The following is a 20,830-nucleotide window of genomic DNA, read 5'->3' as shown; positions in this document are numbered from 1 at the left end:
AACATTGCATGATCTCCTGTGACCCATAAACTTGCATACTGTAAAATAATGCTTTACTGTTCACTCCAGTGCAGGTGTCCCTGCAGTTACACTTTGAAAGTGAGCTTTCATTTTATACATATGTGAGTATCTCACCGCATAAATGAATGTGTATGAATAGCGAAGCCATAGAATGAATTAAATAACATTTATCATGTACTTTCAATTGATTTGCTTCCATTTTGCCCATTAATCCATTTCAAAAAGTACCTCTGAGACTGTCTCCTAAAAACTACACTTTAATGTGCAGATTTCTTGTGGATGTGACACATACTGTAACCACATTTACATTCAGATGCGTGACTGAGAACAAGAAGAAATGGTAGTGTAAAGAGGACTGTGTCTTGCTTTTCCAGAGAGATGTTTTCAGGCATTGAGAATGTGCCCGTGCATTTTGGAAGGTAAACCAGAAATAAACAGTAGGAACCTTTCTGCGACCAAAAACAGTTTTAATATTTAAATGTTCGGCATGGGGACCCAAACCCACAGCAACAACAAAACCTGAGGAATGCTGGAGGAGTTTGTAAGCAATTGCCTTGAAAAGCCTTTTATAAATGGCTCAATTCTAATGCCCTCTGCTGGGATTACATAATATTACAGCGTGATGCTTTAAATTTCTCTTGAAGAAGACCCATGAGCTAGAATTAAGTTGTTGTACAATGCTCAGCAAAATGTTTCTGGATTTAGAATCCAAAGCACAACTTGGTTTTTCTTCTGCACCACAAAGGGGGTATTCATTTCCTTAGAGAAAAAATTCTCTATAGAAAGGAAGGACAGAGATCCGAAGTTCAACTTGCCATGAATATGGACCTTATAGTGTATTCCTGAATTTAGGAGAATAAAAGAAAAATGATCCCTGAGTTATGTAAGCAGGTAAGTCTATGGCTGATGGGAAAACTGTTGTATGAAATTGTGAGGAAGAGATCTATTGGGGTCCGGTGCCCTAGATCTTTTTTTGTGCTCTGACGGCACAGGTTTCAACTGATAAGGAACCCTAGGCCCAGGAAAATAAGGTGGAAGACAGGTTTTCTGAATCTGTCTGAGACACTGTACAAATGGCACTTTCTTTATTTTTCTGCCATCATCTCTCATATTCCTAGAAAGCAGCCAGGCTCAGAGCAAGGCCAAATAAATTCCATCAGTTCTTTGACAGCATAATTGCCTACTTGTGGTCTTCTGTCCCTCAATTCACCATCTTCAATAGTTGTTCACTGCATAATAAAATACGGTTGAACAGTGACTATCTCCATTGTGTATTATAATGATGACAATCAGCTTCTCTCATCCTACATGCAATCCATACTCTATGAATGAAAGTCTGATTCTACTAGTGCTTGTCTGAGTTTGCCACTGTCTGCTGTAGCTTCCCTCAAAGCTGGAGTGCCCAGCAGAAAAACAGAGCAGAAAGGTGACTGAAGACATCATACATTAAAAAAACAAACAAACAAACAAACAAAAAACAAAAAACACCAACATCAACAACTTATTGGATATTTATTTATCTTTGTAGAATCTGTGGTAGCACAAAAGCTGATGTTACAGCCAAGCTAAAGTTTTTGCAGTTTTCTTGTATATCACATTTCAAGAAAAAAAAAAAAAAAAAAGTTTAATGAGCTTAGCACAAGCAATATTAATGTAACTAGCTGCACGTGGGCATGGGAGATTTGATTGCACCAAGCAATGAAGAGAAATGGAAGAGACTTTAGAAAAGACAGACAGGAAGAGAGCATTCAGAACAAAACAAATGCACCTTGTCTTATGTTCAGTACCAAGCAAGACTCACTGATGCAGTGCAGCAAAAATACATAGTGAACACGGTCAGCAAACTAATAGGTAGTTTCCCTGGCCCTGAGGCTGGTTGCTACTGTTGTTACAGCTTTGGTTGAATGAGTTTTATTTTTAACCTAAAACATCAATCAAGAAATAACAGAAATGTACCAAGATGATAAATTCATTTATTTGTTTTCAGCATGGAGAGACTGTCCTAACATGTTGGTTAAGAAAGTTTTGCATGCAGTTTTGAAAGGACTTGATTACTGTATAGTTGAGTTCACGAGTTTTACACACTGGACTAATTCCTAAAAGAAAACTGGTTTTCCATATAAAGAATTGGAGATTGTGTGAATTATTCATGGCAGGAAGTTGAAGATCAAGTCTGGTTTGTATAAAAGATTAAAGATTATGCAGGACTCCTTGGTCCTGTAAGATGCACTGACATTGGTTTTATTAAAGCCACTTCATGTGTAGTTTCCATGTTCTTTAACAGAGTCACTCACATTTTGAAAAACACAAGGAAAAAACTGAAATGCTGGTTCTTAAGAACTAACCTGATAACCCAAGTTACTTCTTTGATTTACTAAATTGGCTTGGTTATTATTCAGTAGCTTTCAGTTCAAGGACCATTCATGAGAAGCAAGCAAAAGACAACTAGAAAAGCCAAAGGGTTTTCATGTGCTTGAATTTGTCACAGGAGCCATACCTTCTGGTAAATGTGCAGGTAGTTTGCAAATTGAGAAACTGAAGCGCACTGTTCTTATCTTGCCTATTTTCCTCCCATCACACTGTAGAGCACCATTGCTTTGATTCACTTTCTGGATTATGACAACTTCTCTTTGGTAGCTGCTATCCTGTTTCTCACCTCTAAGGGTGAGCTGCTGTCATGTCTCGCTTCCTGGAGGAAATAATTTACAAGCTTGATTCTGCCCATGTTGGCTGAACCAGTGAACTTGGCTTTTCATGACTTTGAATGAATGAGGTAGAAGGTTGGGAGGACTCACCTGCATTTTTAGGGAAACCATACTGATACTGTTTTTATCCTAGTGTTTCATAAAGAACATCTTGATTGCTGGGTTAATATGCCATACTTATTTATGGAAATTTATTTTGAAAGTTCTTCAAATACCCCTGCCATTAGAACAACGTAAAAAGATATGTTACAAAACTTACCATAGTGAGCAGTTCATAAAAACACAATGAATTCCTTCAAAATTGTGATTTGAGGAAAAATACAGAACAATTTAGATATCCCTAGTAATATAGTTGGAGGTTTGCTTAGGCATCTTGTGTTTTAAAATAGGGATGCTGGAGAAATACACAGATGTATTGTTTCTCTGCTGCTTGAGTAAGCAATGAGAAGCTACTGGAAATAAACTGGTGTGTAAAAAACACTGACCTGAACTGAGTAACAGATGATATTGTTTCAATTTTGGGTTATTGAAGAGAAAAAGTAATAAAAGCTTTTTTTTTTACGCTGTTTCCTTTTACTTTGAATAAGAATGAGGAAGATAAAAAGAAGTATTTAGCAAACAAACAAAGTGTATATTTGATGTGATACATAATAAAATCCTATTCATCCTTCCTTTGATTCTTGAGGATGTAGTTGTTGAGGCAAAATACTGAAAATCCTGTTTTCACTTTTAAATTAAGCTTTCTGCTGGAGACTGATAAAATGATAGAATAATATTTTGTATATTTAATAAAACACTTCACTTTTGTAATTAATTTTTGTTTTGGAAAATGATACATAGTTCTGTTTGTCAGTGTCTTTCAGTTCAGTTGTCCTACAATAATGTAAAGGATTTATATGAATGAGGACATTCACATGCAGCTTTTATTTTATTTTTTCAAAAACACAGCATTAAATTGTCTTTAGTAAAATACTGCATAATACATCTATGCAGAATTGGAGAACTCTCTAATGATTTCAGGCATCAAAGGTCACTTTTTCTTCTGATAGCCTAGTGACCTTTAATTTTCTATTTTATGGATTTTCATAAATTATTTACTTGTATGGTTAAATACTGAGAGCATAGTTAATATAAAGTAGTAGTTTGCATTAAACAGGATTTTGTGGGTACTAACAAATCTGAGTTTTGAAATGTCTTCTACTTGTGGTCACAGAAAAATAGCACCTTTTCATTTGTTGCATACCAAGAAAATCATACATCCAATGGTATTTTTAAACAGTGTGTAATAATGAATAAACAGTATAATACAGGATTATAAACAAGAATGGAAACAAGGTAACTCATATTTGTTATGCCTCTTAGGACATTGAGCCTGGCTAAGAGGAGAAAAAAAAATAGCAAATCCAATAATGATTTAAGATGCTAAAGATAATAGAATACATGAATGCCAATTAGTGCATTTTTTAGACATGCTTCTAGGTAGATGAGATGAAGGTGTGCATTTGTCAACATTATTGTTCTTGGGATTTGAATTTTTTTCAGCAGTTTTAAGTAGCTGTTTCAGAAGATGCACTGATTTTGCAATAATGGAGGTTTTGTAGGCACAGCTGAGAGGCAAAATAGGTGTTTCTTTCATATTCTAGAGAATAAGCTTTTCTTCATCTGATGCCTATGTAGTCTCATCCACAATTTGTTCATGGTACTAGAAATTTTCTTGTTGTATCTGAACTTGATTCCAAATTCATTGATGTCAGTGGTATACTTTCCATACAGCTGAAAGGCATTTATAATAAAGCATTTATAAAAAGCATTTATAATCTCTTTCCAGGATATAATTCTTATTTCTTTATTTGTAGGAGAACAAAAAGTTACATTGTTATGATTTGTTTTACATATATATACATATATATATATATATATTTTTTTTTTTTTCACAAGTGAGGTAATTCCTGGTTTTCACCAGTGTTAGTAAGTGGGAAATAAGATTCAACATTTTTCTCTCTTATAAGGATATTATGACTGTAGATTATAGATGGCTTCAGAGATTTACCAAAAGACAGCAGAAGTGGTCTTCAGTGCAAAGTCAGGACAGGAAACTTCACACTACAGTTGGTTGGGAAATGTGGATGAAAAATGCTTCCTTTTTCTTTATTGTCAATTTGTAAAATGCACGTCTTGAAACAACTTTCACTGGAAAGCTTTCTTAATCCAAGATAAAATTACTCATCTAAATTAAATTAAAAAAAAATAAAAAAAAAAATAAATAAAGGCGCAACCTCAAATCAATCCAATTCAGACAAGCTCTTGAGAGTCTTGCATTTGCATCTCAGGTAAGGATGGTGATGAAGTCACTTACCATACCACTCTTGTAAGGAGGTTCTGAAAACAGGGTAGAAAAATGAAAACTCAAAACTCCAGTAGAATTGCTTCTCTTAATTCACCTCTAAATTGGGTTTCCAGTGGTACAATGATCTTTCATTAAAAGAAATACTTATTAAAGACTCTTCTTTACCCCCCACCCCCCATTATCTAAAAGGACATTTCCTGAAGGCAGCAGAAGGAACTGCACCCAGGACCATGCTAGGGAATTCTTTCCTCTGAAAATGAGCTAACTACTGTTCATTTTTCATCTGCTTTTAATCTGTTCTTCAAGTGTGTGTCATCTTTAAAAATTTCAAAAGGCATTTAATGAATCTGTAACAAAAGCAAAGTTAAGAAATATACTCCCTCTAATGAGAAACATAGTCGTTCTTCAGTCATGAAGGCATGAATGTAATTATTGAAGAGAGGAAAGTAGGGATGGGCTGTCGATCAGAGAAGTGAACTGGGAAAACATATGTAAAATTATATAAAAGGAGAGAAAAAGGAAAAATAAGAAGTCACAGAGTGATACTAAATCTGTCTAATGAAATGCACAACAAACTACAATGTGATATAAGTTATGAATATATATAATTTCTTGATGTAGGTATTCTGGCTCAGCTAAGATTATTTCTTATGTACTAGTTTGCAGATAAATAATTCATACAGTGGTAAACTGAAGGATAATTTCTAAATAAACCTCAACTTTTAATTATTTCAGATTTTTCTTGGTCTGACTGCATCTCTGCTGTACATCACATTGTGTATTGAAGGTAATACTTTGTTTTAGATTACTTTAAACCTTTTTATTTACCTTTATGTACCTGTAACTGAGTAAAGTATTTTCAGAATCAAACATTAAGTTCTAAATTATTCTATAAGTAGCAGAATACATCCCTTACTCTTTTTTGTTCTTCTGAATATTCATCAGTTTTTACATATTTCATCAAATTTGTTTTCTACTTTCTCTGCATCAAGCAACACACACTGAGCAGGTAAAAGATGTTATAAATATTGAACTTTCTGCTTTCTTACATGAGTCAAGATTTTCTTTTGCCAAACAATATAAGAATTGAGGAGTAAACATTTCATCCAGTATTCACTTTTTTGTTGTACAATATTCCTTTGTATTATTTAAGGTGAATCAGCATGAGTCATTTTTATGACACTGGAAGCACCATTTGTAACTGAAAAATGGCTTCTGAATCTGTGCAGTTAGCAGAAATGATGGCCCAAAGCGGTATCTAAGCCCTTTCAAAATGTTAACATAGATGCTTTTCAATAAGGCTTTTTGTTTGCAACGTATCTCAGTGTATAAAATTAGTATAATGGAAACAGATTTTAGTAGATATTCAGAGGGATATTCTCATCTGTGAAAACAGTTTTGCAAGGCTCAGCTAGAAGCATATTTTTTCCTATTGTTTTATTATATTTACATAACATGTTTTGTATATTGTCTTCAATACACTTTAAAGTGAATTTTCTGTATCAGTTGGACACAAATAGTGATCGTCATGTCTTTGGTATTTATGGAAACAGATTAATACTAACCCAAATAATAAGTACAGGACTGTCCTGTAGTTACTGTCTGCACTATATGTAATATGCTAAGTGTCCTTACAATGAAAGGTAAGGACTGTACTACCTGGAGGTCAGACATTTCATGCGCAAAGAGTGCAAATTAATTTTGCTTCTGTAATGTCTGCCAAAACCTGAGGTCATTGGTCATTCTCAAGGGTCTCCTGTATGTAGTTTTGAGCTAAGGTGTATGGCAAATTGCTAGGCTTCACTAGATAATTTATATATTGTAAGGCTTATTTCTGTATGTATTACAACATAATTGTACATAGTGATGTAAGTACATTCAGAAATTGGGGTTCTTGTTTCACAATTATTTTAATTTCTAAAATCTTTAAATGGGATTATATTATTTCTTCTCCTTTTAAAATTTATTTTAAAATATTACCTGCTTTCTCGGAGGTATTTTCAGCAGAGAAACTGATCATATAATTTGAAAATCCTGTCAGATGACAACTGGCTCTGTAAAGACCTAGAAAATACAAAAAAAAAATTTCATCTCACACTTTCATGTGCAGATTAACTGCCATTGCTGCCTTTTAGTTCATCTTAATATTAAGGCTTCTGCACACTAAGCATCAATTTAGTTACCAATTGCTGTAAGAGCCTGGAAGTGATGATCCTCTTCCTGTTGGAGAGCTCTATAGGGACTTGTATCCTACATCATCTAAGTATTTTGATGCTTCTGCATTTTCAGGGTGCTAAACTAAACTCTTAACTCATAACTTATTCAAGGGCAATGTGATGTCTCCACACCCTCTATTAAAACTCATGATGTAATTGAACATTACAGTGATAAAATAGGACATTATGGCCTATGACAGGGCAATGTGAAGGGCATAAAGCTTGATTTAGAGACTGGATTCTAGTAGAATCTTGTGGAAATAATGACTCATGTGATTTATGTGATTAAATGTAAACTTGTTTTTCTTTCTTTTATTTCAAATGGAAATGCATGTTTTGCATTCATTCAGCCACAGGTGTAGCTGAAAGATGTGGCAGATGAACTTCCATGGCTTGGAAGGGTGGACCTCATTGAAAGCTCTGTCTTCAACCAGAAAAATGAATGTTAGTGAAATAAAGAATTCTTGTAAAGGAGATGAAGTCAATTCTCAACTTCAGCTTCTGAAGAGAAGCTGTCAGTTTTATACTAGATAGAAAAGCCAGGACATCAATTCAGTTTGAAATTGACTTTTGAGAGAGATTCCTGGTTTGAACCTTTCAAGCTTAGTATTGAAAGAGGGATAAATGTAGATACAATCAAATATAAAACAGCTGAAGGATTTATTAGACATTGTATTTGGTAACCTTTAAAGAAATAAGAAAACTTGTATTATCATTAGCTTTCACAGATTAAAATAAGAAATAGTAATAAGGAATGCCTAATACTGTGTATTTTTATAAAGAGTGATACAATTTTAAATAAATGTTTAAAAAAACCTTTAATTTGTGACCAAAAAAAAAAAAAAGAAAAAAAAAGAAGTAAGTTATGCACTGATTCCGGCCCATTTAAAACAAAGATTAAAATAAACTTGCATACATGAGGTTTTCAGGCTGAGTACGTAAAGGTCAACATCTAGGTTATAATGTTCCAACTGAGATACGTTATCCTTCATGCTTTTTAAAAATCAAGTGTGTTTTATTTGAGATACTGAAATATACATTTAACCTCTAAGCTTTCTGATATTTATGGATAGTGGTTTGATTTATTTAAATGTGTTAGACACCTAGTTTGACCTTAATTTTCCCATTTCCTTTTGTTGTTTTAGGATCCGCATTTTCTATTTCAAGTGATTTTGGCACCCAGGTTGAAATACTTGATGTGTACTGCTAGACTGAGCAAAATATATGCAAGTTGCTAAAAGAAGAGAGGTTTTCTTGCTTATGTAAATCTGCAGAGGTGAGCAATAGTGGTGCTTTCTTCTGAGATTTTCCATTTGGTAGCGCAGCTGATTGCCAGCCATTCCTATTTTTCACGCAGTATGAGTTCAGTTCTGAGCTCATACATCACTGACCACATGCTAAAAATGGAATTCCATTTACATTTAATATATCTTCATCCTATTTTTTTTTTTTTTTTTTCTGGAAGTCTTGTTAGACTCACACCTTCCTCTTCCTAACACTCCTCATTTATTGACTTGGGGTGTATTTTAAGAGCATGGATGTAATTATTGATGGAACACTTTCTCTGTTTCTTCCCTCAACATATAATTATGTAATGGGCTGTTGAAGAGACTTAATAGCCCCCTCAGTGTACAGACAAATACTTTAGCAAAAGATATATTTGCCTAATTAATAAAAGGCTGACACTTCAGCATCATGTATCATCATGTATCACCCAATTAAAAACAACACGAAAAAGACATAAATTATGATGTCATCTACCCAATCTTCATCAGGGTGATTTTGACACTGGCACAAAGAGTTGTCTTTCTTTACTTGAAGTTTGTGTTAAAAGCATAAAAGAAATGGGGGAAAAAATCTGACACTTTAAAGATTGGTTAGGTCTTGAAGACATAGAATATTGACAATCTTTAAACAGGTTCAGTTATTTTTCTTTTCAAATTAGGATGTCATCTTTTAGAGCCTTGCTGAGCTTTTAGTTTGGTAGGTTAATACCAGGTAGCACACAGTAACCAAAACTAGGAGCACAATGCCTGGCATTCTGTCAAAAGTTGTCTCTCAAAAGGCCATTCTATCTATAAACTTATATATGCCTACTGTAGTGAGTAATGAGTATTTACACTTTAAACAGCTAAGATTTAGTCAAATTGTGGATATGGTTGGTAGCTGAGATGTGGCATGCTCAGTTTTGTGTGGACTATATGCTCTGAACCAGAGAAATTTACACTGCAAGACACTTTTCAGATTTACTTGTGCTTAGTTATGAAGATGAACATCACTGTGTATTACTTCATCTATTTATTTAACAATTTCGGAAGTGAAGACAGTTAAAGAACCAGCAGCATAGACTGAAGTGGGGTTAGATGCTGATTTCTGTTCACTTGTCCCAGACTGTACACCTTTTGGACTGCTATAATACATGACTGAATATGAGATACTGTGAAATTGGAAAGAATAGCTGGTTGTTCTCTGTTCATTGATACATATTTCTGAGCTTCTGTTTTCCTTGCACCATGATATAGCTTCGGTTAAAGAAAAAAAATCCCTTTGTTTGGATCATCATGTGCTGTGATTTTGCTCCTGTCAGAGCAGTCTTTTTCTTACATGCCACAATTTTAGATATTTGAGACGAAAGAACTTCCTAAAAATTCAGCAGTTTTAAAAATATTGATGCTCCCAAGGTTTATTGCACAGAAGTAAAAGACAATAATCAACAGGATGAATTTAGTAAACTGGAATTGCGTTGTGAAGATATTCGCACAATTTATATCAGTATACTTCTTTATTTATTTAATTACTATTTTAATTACTATTTTGGCTTGAAAAAATTACCAAAGCCCAGTTCAAATTTTATGAACAATTACAAAATACGAATGAACACGTGAAACTTGTATGATTGCCTAAGCCAAGTTCAATTCAGACTGAAAATACACTAAATGGGTTTTGCTGAGGATTCTGAAACTCTGTCACCTGCCAAATCCACAATCCAGCTGCAGACACTTTACAGGAGTTTTGAGCAAAGGAAGAATTTGTCTGGAGCAATGAAGATTTGCAGCATGTCAGAGTTCATGCAATGTTGAGGAACGTGGAAGAATAGTAAAGGATTTATTATATTTTTCAATTTGATTTCTTTTAAAATTAAGCTATTGTAAAAGGCATTGTACTTGTACAAGAAGAGAAGATGTACTCTCATTAGATGCTGTCTGGTCCTAGCATTGAAATAAGAACCGAGTGGCTTCTGGGCTTGCTATTTAGAACATAAAAAGAAAAATGGAGACACTTCAAGGTGTGTTGCAGAAGTCAATGAAAGCCTTTTCTCTGATCTCAAAAAGTACTAATCCAGGCCCTGCAGATACCTTTTGATATGTATTGCTTTAAAATTATTTATTAGATCAAGGTATACTAACGAGGCTGGTCACAAAGTGAAGGTTTGTATTCACTTCTACCCAGTGGTGAATCTTTCTTTTCTGAGCAGCCACTTGAGGGAGCCATGAAAAATACTGTTAAGTAGCTGTTGATCCTACTCTGTGTGAATACTCACACTTGTTCCTGTTAGGTCATTTGCATCTGTGCTAAGAAATAGGATTTTTCACCACAGATATTAAACAGTTTAGGAAGTATCTCTTAGATACTGTGAGTAATAAAGGTCAGAATTTTAGCAAAATGAATAAACTGTTAAGAAATTTGAAAGCGCCACTGCTGTTACTGCAACCTGTTGATTGACTTGTTTGAAATCTTTTAAAAAGTCTTACTGGAAATAGTCTCTCAAATTGCACCTCATTTTGAACTTGAAACAGGACAGCGTTTAAATATTTGCTTGTCATCAAGTCCAGCATATTTTGCCTTGGCTCTCAAGGAATGATAATTTGTTTCTTAGGGAAGAAAGTGTGCTTTCTAAGTTTTGAAAGCAAAAAACACACAGAAATTCTTTGATCTAAATTTTACTAACTAAAATGTATACTGTATTTGAAGTTATATGTGAAATGAGTTTACTTAAGCCATGTATTTTTCAACTCGTTTTTCTGTTGCAGTGACTCTTCATACTTGGCTTAAAAATTAGAAGATGTAAGTTGTCCTGGGAAAGGGCTGAATTGCAACCAGAAGCACCTGTTTTTCTGGTGAGTATTGGGCATTAAGACATTGAGACTTCAGACTTTTTGTTTTACGTGTTCTAGGAAAAGTTGTTAGTTTGTTACATAAAAGTGAGAAGTGTCTGTGAAACACCAGATTTACACATGTCTATCACAAGAAAATTAAGCTTTGCTAGAGGTTCTTACCATGTTAGTGTGCATCGTGTGTTCTCTGGGAGAAAAGTATATTCACCACAAGAATTTACAGGAAAAATGCTCATCCATATATTAAAAAAGGAAAAAACAAAACAAAACAAAACAAACCACCCAACCAAGCAAAAAACTAGAAGTAAAATGTATGTTGATTTTTATAGGATTTTGGATGATTTCTAATAAGTAAAATGAAACTGCACTGATGAGAACAACGGTGTTTCAAAAAGATGGACCCAATTTCAAAGCAATAGTGTTTTCAAATTGAGTCCATGTTTTTGAAACATCCTGTATTTTGTGGTCCTGTTAATTCATGAGATAGCATTTAGAATTTTTAGCTCAGTCTTGTTTTACAAAACACATATCTTCACCAGAACCATGTATAATTTAATCCAAAGTATGCGTTTGGCTAGTAGAGTACGGAGAGCTTTGTGATAACTGGAAATCTCCATAGGCTGTTGAGGTATGCAGTTCAAGAAGCACATAAGAGACATCCCACTTCTGAAATATGCACTTTGTTAAACAAAGCTTCGTAAAATGTTAACAGTTAATGTATATACAGTAACTCATTCTCGAAGGTGCAGTCAGTTGAAACTCTAAAAAAGAAATGGATCAACAAGAATAGATCTTTGTTACTAAAATATGCAAAATAAAGTAGTAAATTATATATTATGATTATTAAAATGTGCAAATTGATCTATGATATGCATAACAATTTGACTGGAAAACTATGTACATAAGTCAATGAAGAATCAGCAGGCTGTTCAACTTGATCTATGCGTTAGGTAACTTGATCACAAAAGTAAATGAAATACTAAATGACAAAATATATTATTTAGATGGATCATTAAAGGACGCTAAAAATGTTGAAGATCTGATCCTTTAGAGTCACTGATATTTTTGGTGGCACAATCATTGTTGTGGGTACCCAAAACCTTGCACCTGGTCACATATATTACATTCCCATTTCTAGGAGCACTGTTTCGTTCTGTACCTATGTAGAAGTGTCAGAATCTGGATGTGGCAAACCTGATGAAGATAAATAGCATACATCCTTGATTGAATACTGGAGCTTTAGTTTGCTTTGCTTTCCTGTTCATTTTTTTTCTTTTGTCTGCTTTTGTAGTGTAGCACATGAACCTGTGAAGAATGTATGCGTGCTTACAAAACCAGCTGAGTGACTTGGGAAACTTTGAAAGAAATCAACACTCTTCACTGTTCAATCACAGAAGCAAGATTTCTGTGCCCTTGGTTTGAGGAGGCAAAAGGCAATGCCTTTTTTTTTTTTTTCATTTAGCTGCAGTCGCTCCCTGTGGTTTTCAGTGCCCTTTTGATTTCTAGACAGTATGCAGGCTGGATTTTTCTCCCTTAGAAGTGAAGAAAGTTAGTACAATAGTAACAATCCTACTTTTGAGAGATTGCCAGTTCCTCCCATTTGAGAGGAAGGCTTTTGAAGTCCTTCAAAAAGGCTGTTTGCTATTTACCAACCTGTTTGAAGAATTTTCTAGGGGAAAAGACAACTCAGCAAGATTTGAAAACCTTAGATTTTCTTGCTGCTCTTTGGTTTGTTGTTTATTCTTGGAATGGTATAGAAATCATATGGTTTGGATTAAATTTATTTCCTAGTGATAAGAGATTAAATTATTTTCCTAGTCATAGAAGACTATATCCATACCTTCTATGAGCTTCTTCGATACCATTACCCTCTATGGGACTGTAGGATTATTATTTTTGTATCTTTGCACATCATTTATCTGTTGGGAGTACGCACAAGGAGTCTCAAATATAACTTTGCAAAATGTGCACCATCATAGCTCTGATGTGAAAAGTAGATCATCAGTCTCATAAAGACGCCAAGCCAGCCCTGGTTTTGTAATATACACTTACTTTTCTCAGATGCCAAGCTGGGTGATTTGTGCATAGGATCTTTTTGTGCTCCAAAATGTCCCTGCAGAAAATGTGATATAAGGAGGCAACAAAGAGATATTGGTTACTCAGGGCACTTGTTTTGCTATATAAGAAGCTTGTTAGTCTCAAATGTGTAAAACATAGTGAGTTAATTCCATTAATTTAAAAGCGTGAGAATGGCACAATGGCCTTTCAGGCCATTCTATCTCCCACAGTAACTATTAGCTGTTTAGGAGGCTTAGGGAAGAATATAAGGACAAGGCAAGCACCTAATGATGCTTGTAAAATATTCTCTCATCTTCAAGGCTTCTGGAGTCAGACTGGATGCCATTGTACTAAACATTTATTTCCTAGATAACTGTTCTGTTGGTTTGTCTAATTGTTTTTTTAATCTCTGACAACTTCTAAAACTAAATTGAGTTCTGCAGTATAATACATATAGCCTGATGAAATAGTTCATTTTATTTGTTTTGACCCTATCCAATATTCATTTGTTTCATACCACTCATTTATTTCTAGTAGAAAAGATAGTAAGCAGTCATTTTTTCATATTTATTTTCTCTTGTCTCCTCTCTGATTTATTTTTATTTATTGTATGCCAGACATTCAAAATCCATTGTTATAATTTCTTGTATATACAGCTAATGTTAATCTATATTTTTTTTTTTTTTTTTTTTATATTGGGAGTGAAAGTGAGCAACCTAAGTGAGTTTCTTGTAGCAGAGATCGCTTCAAAGGCTTTTGTTGATAATCCCCCCCAGAACTGCCTGATATTGCCTCTCTCAGAAGGGAGTTGATGAGTGCATCATACTTTGTACATTCTGCTCCTGCTCACAGATGCACAGAGCAGTATGTACGAATTGGCTTTGAAATATTTGACTGAATTCAGTCTTTTTGAGCTTTATCCCTGTCTGAATGAATTCTGAATTTTGCAGCCTTCCTCCCTACCTCCCCTGCAGTGGGGGATGGGAGATGTTGTTCCTGAGGTGTCTGAGCAGCACAGTCTCTGTGTAGCTACTATATTGGTATTTGTCAAAAGTAAGATGAAAGTACCTCAAAGGTGACAGCCTGTGGGATGTTTTGGTCTCATGATTACAGCTTCATTTGCTTCCAGGAGTGCCTAGGACAAATCTTGCATATGGATGGATACATGGATTGGTCTGGTTGGGATGTCCATTTACCACAAGTGATCAATCAGCACCATCAGGTATCTGGACAGGGAGATTAGAAATGCTGATGGAGGAAGATACTGGACAAGGAAATGAAGGAAAGCGGAGGCTGAAGTGTGAAACAGTAGAGAAAAGGAGTACTGAGGACAAGGAGATGCAGGTAAAGTAAGACAGAAGATGGCTGGCTCTGGACTAGATTATATTTGCACTGGCCACTAGCTTTAGACAGTCACAGCTAAGGCGAATTTATACCTCTTTCCTTCTGGAGACTAAGATAGGACTCTGCCAGTCCAGAGTCTATCTTTTGATATAATAAAGACTCTGTACTTCTGTATTAGGAACCTGGAGAGGATGGTTTCCATGTGTGGGCTCTTTTCAGCCTACATTCTTGATTTGCTGATCTTGCAACTGCTTCCACACAGAGCTATACTTAAAATATAGGACTAAATCTATTCTACGTCTTTACACGGAACAGCATTTTCTGGCCCTAAATGATTAGTATCGTGTGTTTAAGAGTATAAAACTCATTTTCTATGTTTGGAATTAGACCAGAATAAATATAAAACAGAATATCTCTTGTGCTGCGCAGTTTATAATTGAGTTTGCTTCTTTTTTCAATCTTGAACATATAGCTTATAAATTAGTAGGGCAGCAGAGTGAAACAGAGTGTAAAATATTGCAATAAAACTGAACACTTTGTATCTTCCTCTCTCACAGTTATGATCATTACAGAAAATAGTTATTAAATCTCAAAAGATAGCTTTAATTGAATTGCTTGTGTAATGATAACTTACTGTTTCTGGAGTCACAGATTTAAAAAAAAAGCTGCTCTACTGCTCTTCTTCATTCAGAAGGAAGCTGCAGTGCTGAATTTTCCCATTAACAGACCTTTTATTTCTTAAGTACAAAATAGAAATACTGTCTTCCAACATCTTCTATGCAATTCATTTAAAATTTGTTACAATTCTATTACAATTCTATATGGTTAATGCTATTTTACTTCTGATACTGAGCTACTATTTACTTGGTGATATTTTGGTTTTGCCAGAATGTTTAAAAAACAGCCAAAAGCATTTAAAAAATTACATACTTGACATTTGTAAGGTAACTGGAGAAACAGACAGCATTACAATCTTGATTATTTTTCTCCTTTATTTATTAATGTCATAACTCTTTTGTTGACCATGGGTAGCTCTTGATCTCCTGGTTTGTTGGCCATGCTCAAAGGTAAAGTTATTTTTTCTCTTGTTGGGGGTCATAGATTGACCAGAAAGGTATCCCAGCGCTTACAGTTATTATTTGTTTATCTTTACCCTTATAGCTTATACATATTTTCTCGAAGTATCATGTATATATACGACTAACTGTCACTGCTATTGCAACCTTTTTGCAGTTGCCATGAAGTCTTAACTACCTTCCTCAGACAGCACATCTCTGGCAAGCTATTGGAAAGGTACCCTGGCAAAAAGTGATGTTCTAGTGTCTGTGCTACATCTGATACTTGGAGTATTTCAGTCTTCAGCAGAGTTCAAATACAACCCTGTGGTGACTATCAATTTGGCTGGTATTTCCCATCATCAACCACAGTACCCCAGTGTTATGTGTAGCCCGATTGCTTCCAGCTCCCCTTAGTATACCTGTCACCATATTTGGTGTTTCTGTGGATAGTTCATGAAAACATGGATATCATTTGGAACACGTTTGTGTTCAAGCTGGCATGTTTCAAAATTTGTCTTCTATCCACCAATCAAAATAGTAGTAGATTAAAAAGAAATAGGCATAAATTAACAGCAGCACACATCACAGAATCACAGAATGTCAGGGATTGGAAGGGACCTTGTCCATATCTAGTCCAATCCTCCTGTTGGAGCAGGAACACCTAGATGAGGTTACACAGGAAGGCATCCAGGTGGGTTTTGAATGTCTCCAGAGTGGGAGAATCCACAGCCTCCCTGGGAAGCCTCTTCCAGTGTTCTGTTACCCTCACTGAGAAAAAGTTTATTCTCAAATTTAAGTGGAACCTCCTGTGTTCCAGTTTGAACCCATTACTCCTTGTCCTATCATTGGTTGTCACCGAGAAGAGCCTGGCTCCATCCTCGTGACACTCACTCTTTATATATTTGTAAACATTAGTGAGGTCACCCCTGAGTCTCCTCCAAGCTAAAGAGACACACCTCCCTCAGCCTTTCCTCATAAGGGAGATGCTCTACTCCCTTAATCATCTTTGTTGCCCTACACTGGACTCTCTCCAGCAGTTCCCTGTCCTTCTTGAACTGAGGGTCCCAGAACTGGACACAATATTCCAGGTGTGGTCTCACCAGGGCAGAGCAGAGGGGAAGGAGAACCTCTCTCGATCTACTAACCACCCCCCTTCTAATACACCCCAGGATGCCATTGGTCTTCCTGGACACAAGGGCACAGTGCTGGCTCATGGTCATCCTGCTGTCCACCAGGACCAACCCCCTACGCTGCTGTCTAATAGGTCATTCCCCAATTTATATGACATAAGTAATCAGACACTTGATGAACCATTGCAAATATGATTCATAGGCACATTACTGTCATATAAACTGGGCACAACAAGGATTTTAATGAGATTTAATAGGCTGCTTAAATCAGATTCTTGACACTTTTATCCAAATGTGTTCAAGCTGAAAATATTAGAAAATAAATAAAGTAATTGCAACATTTGTGGTAGAAAGTACTTAGAATTTGTAAAACATGAAAATACTAAACCACATGGCTACGAGAGAACTGCTTTCTGTAATTAGTGTAACATGCTCAACAGGGAAGGTTTCTATAAAAATTATATCTCCTAATGAATATGAGGTCCACAATGAATAATTTAGTAGGAAAAGAGAGGAACTAACATGGTTCAAGCACCTTTATGGGTCAGTCAGTCCTTAGTAAGAACAGATTTTAGACTAAGCTGGTGCAACAAATTGTGTTTCTAACAAGAGCAAACATTGGGGTAACAGAGTTTTCCTCTACTTAAAGGGAGTTATGTTGTGGGTTTGGGTTTTTGTGTTTGTTTGTTTGTTTTGGGGGGGGGAGTTGTTGTTTTTCCTCAAACATTCAAGTCAATTTGTTAAATTAACAGTGGCTTAGTGTTCAAAACTAATGGATTTCTTCATTTATGGTGTCCTTTAGTTTCATCTCTCAATGGACTCCAGTAATTATGCTCACCATCACAACTAGCACCGAGTTCTTTAAGTGTTCTTGTTTTCTGTACCAATGCAACATCCACAATAAGTTATTTAGTCATCCATCTGCCAGTCATACTCACAACTTGTTTCAGTCTACAAGTCTGTTAACAGCTGTCTCCACTCTACATTTTCTAATGTAGGAAGTCCTAGGTATTGGGCATTTAAAAGAATTTCTTCAGGACTACAAGGGGAGAAATGTAAAATTGATATGCATCTCTTGGAGAAATATATGCTGTTTTCGTCTAATATAGACAGAGGAAAAATCATCAAAGTAATTTTGTTTCGGAAGTGCCCCTCAAAAAAATCAGTATCTCTGTCTAATTAGTAGTTTGCATGAAAATTATTTGTTCACACTTCGTGTGTTCACTTAGTTGGAGAAAAGGAAGTTATATGTCTTCAATCTGTCCAGTTTGGGTCTTCATGAGGCTCCTGACTGCCTTATCCAAATGTGTTTAAGCTGAAAAAAAAAAATAAATCTCACATTAAAAAACTTCTTGCAACATTTAAGACAGCAAGGAACTGGAGCTTGTAAAATAGAAAAAATATGAAAGCATGTGACATATCAGAACAGTTTACTGAGCAGAACATTCCCACTAGAGTTGTTAATTTGAAAGAAGTCATTTAATTTCAGTCTTCACAGAAACTGGCAGTCAAAATAAAAGTATAGATTATGCAGTGCTCCCCAGTCCTTTTATTTTTGCATTGTTTGCTTTGTATTATTATGATTAAAACATGCAGCCTATTTCTTGTGCCTGATACAGAGACTAAGCCTTTAATTTCTGATTTTAGGTGGCTGTAATAGAATTTGCATTTTACTATTGAGACTAGCATTTCCCATTTTCCAACAGGTTTGATTGAGGCATAAGAAGAGATCAAGTACCCACTCACTTTAGTCTGCTTTTGTGCAATGGTTAGTTTCTTGTACTATTTTACTGACAGTCTAACTTTTTGTAGAGCCTAATGCTCTATCCGCATTTATTTAAGAGAGGAAGTTGATGTCTCTGTTCCTTTTTTGTACTCAAACATTTGAGTCACAAACTCATTCATACCCTTAATTTATGAGAAGTCTAGAAGACAAGAAATAATTATAATTTAATGTACAACTTATCCTTAAATAGACATTGCTTCTGCTGGCAGCATGCTTTTATTGATATTCATATTGCATGTGGGAATCCATTTGGTGAAAAACCGTTGAAAGTATAAACTCCTTTTTCCTTCCAGGGTTCACTTCTTTGACATTTTATTTAGCAATATGAACTTGTACTCCTTTGTTTTTCTGTTGTAAAAGCTTTCCACTTGTACTTTAGGAAAGGTATATATCTGTAGTGTTTGTGGTTGGTTTTTGTTTTTGTTATCCTTCTGCAATTTAAGATGTGAAAAAGAAAGTCACTCCAAAGCAGATGAAACTCTTATCCTTCACCTCTCTTACCATTCACAGTAGGAGAATTTAAGGTTTTGAATTCAAAGTGAGTATTTCTTAGATTTTCTGAAATTTGCACATAATTAATGGTATATAAATTAAATGACTTCATAAATATTTTATAACTGAAAGATATAGTGCCTGCTTTAGCTTTCATTCAGTTACTCAGTTTCTGAAGGGCATAGTACTTGATTTCATGTAGCACAGTTAAACAAAATCTTATAAAATCAGGACATCCAGAGCCCACTATAGTGCTATCTGCTAGACATATTTTTAAGTGTTTGTGCAGTGACTGAGTGTAAAGGAAAGAGGCATTCTGTTTCTACTATCTAATTAGTACTTTCAGAGTAAAAAACAGTGTAGAGATTGTATATAAAACCAAAAATTTAAAAAATGAGAATTTTTAAGAATAAACAAAGCAACATGATGTCTCTCTGCATGTGTAGAGGAGTTCAAAGTCATAGTTTGTGACAAAAAAGTGCTTTTGCTTTTTTAAAATATGTATAATAAAGAGATATGCAAGGTTGAAATAAGTGATATACCAATTTGAAGTTCTAACAAAGTGAATTCCTTCACTCTAATCTATTGAAGTTTTTGTGGAGTCTAGCTGAATAAAACAGAGTCACTCTTTTTCCTTAAAATTAAATACTTCACCCGCACTGAGGATGGACTTCTTAGGATTTTGGCTTAATCAATGTCCCATTGAGCTCACTAAGAAATTTCCTCCTTTGTCTGCTTCTTATAATTAGCTAAGAAGTTTAATGTCTCTTAATGGAACATCGAGCATTGCCTCCTGCTGCAGGTAAATTGACCATTCATCTTTTGCTTTTGTAGTAATTCCTGTTTTACTCGTACCTATTTCCAACTCCTTCCCTCAAAATATATTACTGAATTAGTATTTATAACAATGGCTTATTGTAAGATGGGGTTCAAAGGTTTGAGAGTGGTTTAATGAAACATTTCAGCTCCTGGCTGGTGAAGCCATTATAGCTCTCCAGAAGGGAGCTGTAGACTTTATATGATTCACTTAACAAAATGGACCAAAGGTGGGTGTGAGGTGATCCTTAACAGGGTCATTGTTCAGATTGTACTGAAGAGAGCGTATCCAGAAAATAAGATTGTCTACAAGATAACAAGATTATCCTCTGCAAAATTAGCACTGTAAAGAAACAGGTGTAATATGCAATAGAGGAAATGAATGGGACTGCTAGAGATTTGAAGCAGATCTTTGATTACAGCAGTGCTGCCTGTTGAGAAAGGTGGAATTTGGAAAAGTTAGTGAGTACAGGATTGGAAGAGTTGTGAGGTGTCAAACAAGATTAATGGTAAAAAAGGGTTTAGTATACGTCAGATAAGATTAAGTTTAATATTAACTTTTATCCAGCATTATTTATTTTCAATGCTTTCAGCAATCTGAGATGAGGGTTTTGCACAGTCATTTCAAATGTACATGTCAGATATAGCATTTTGAATATAATGCTTTACCTCCATTAGATAGACTAATGTCTTTCTGGCTCCAGTTGTCTTTGGTTCTATAAGACAATCTCAGGGTCATTTA

General features: G+C 35.0%; 1 long non-coding RNA gene across 1 annotated transcript in view; it reads left to right on the top strand.

Annotated features, from left to right (window-relative positions):
* LOC110357101 (uncharacterized) overlaps window positions 1-20,830 on the top strand; it is a 131,643-nt gene that overhangs the window by 26,607 nt on the left and 84,206 nt on the right. Inside the window, exons 3-5 of the long non-coding RNA XR_010472403.1 lie at window positions 5,809-5,860; window positions 8,435-8,565; window positions 11,321-11,407. This is a non-coding gene — a long non-coding RNA (uncharacterized LOC110357101). The remainder of the gene's footprint in view (window positions 1-5,808; window positions 5,861-8,434; window positions 8,566-11,320; window positions 11,408-20,830) is intronic.

Source organism: Columba livia, chromosome 4 (assembly GCF_036013475.1).
Source record: "Columba livia isolate bColLiv1 breed racing homer chromosome 4, bColLiv1.pat.W.v2, whole genome shotgun sequence".
Classification (NCBI taxonomy): domain Eukaryota; kingdom Metazoa; phylum Chordata; class Aves; order Columbiformes; family Columbidae; genus Columba; species Columba livia.
Note: the sequence above shows the minus strand (reverse complement) of the source record. Positions and strands in the feature narration are given on the sequence as shown.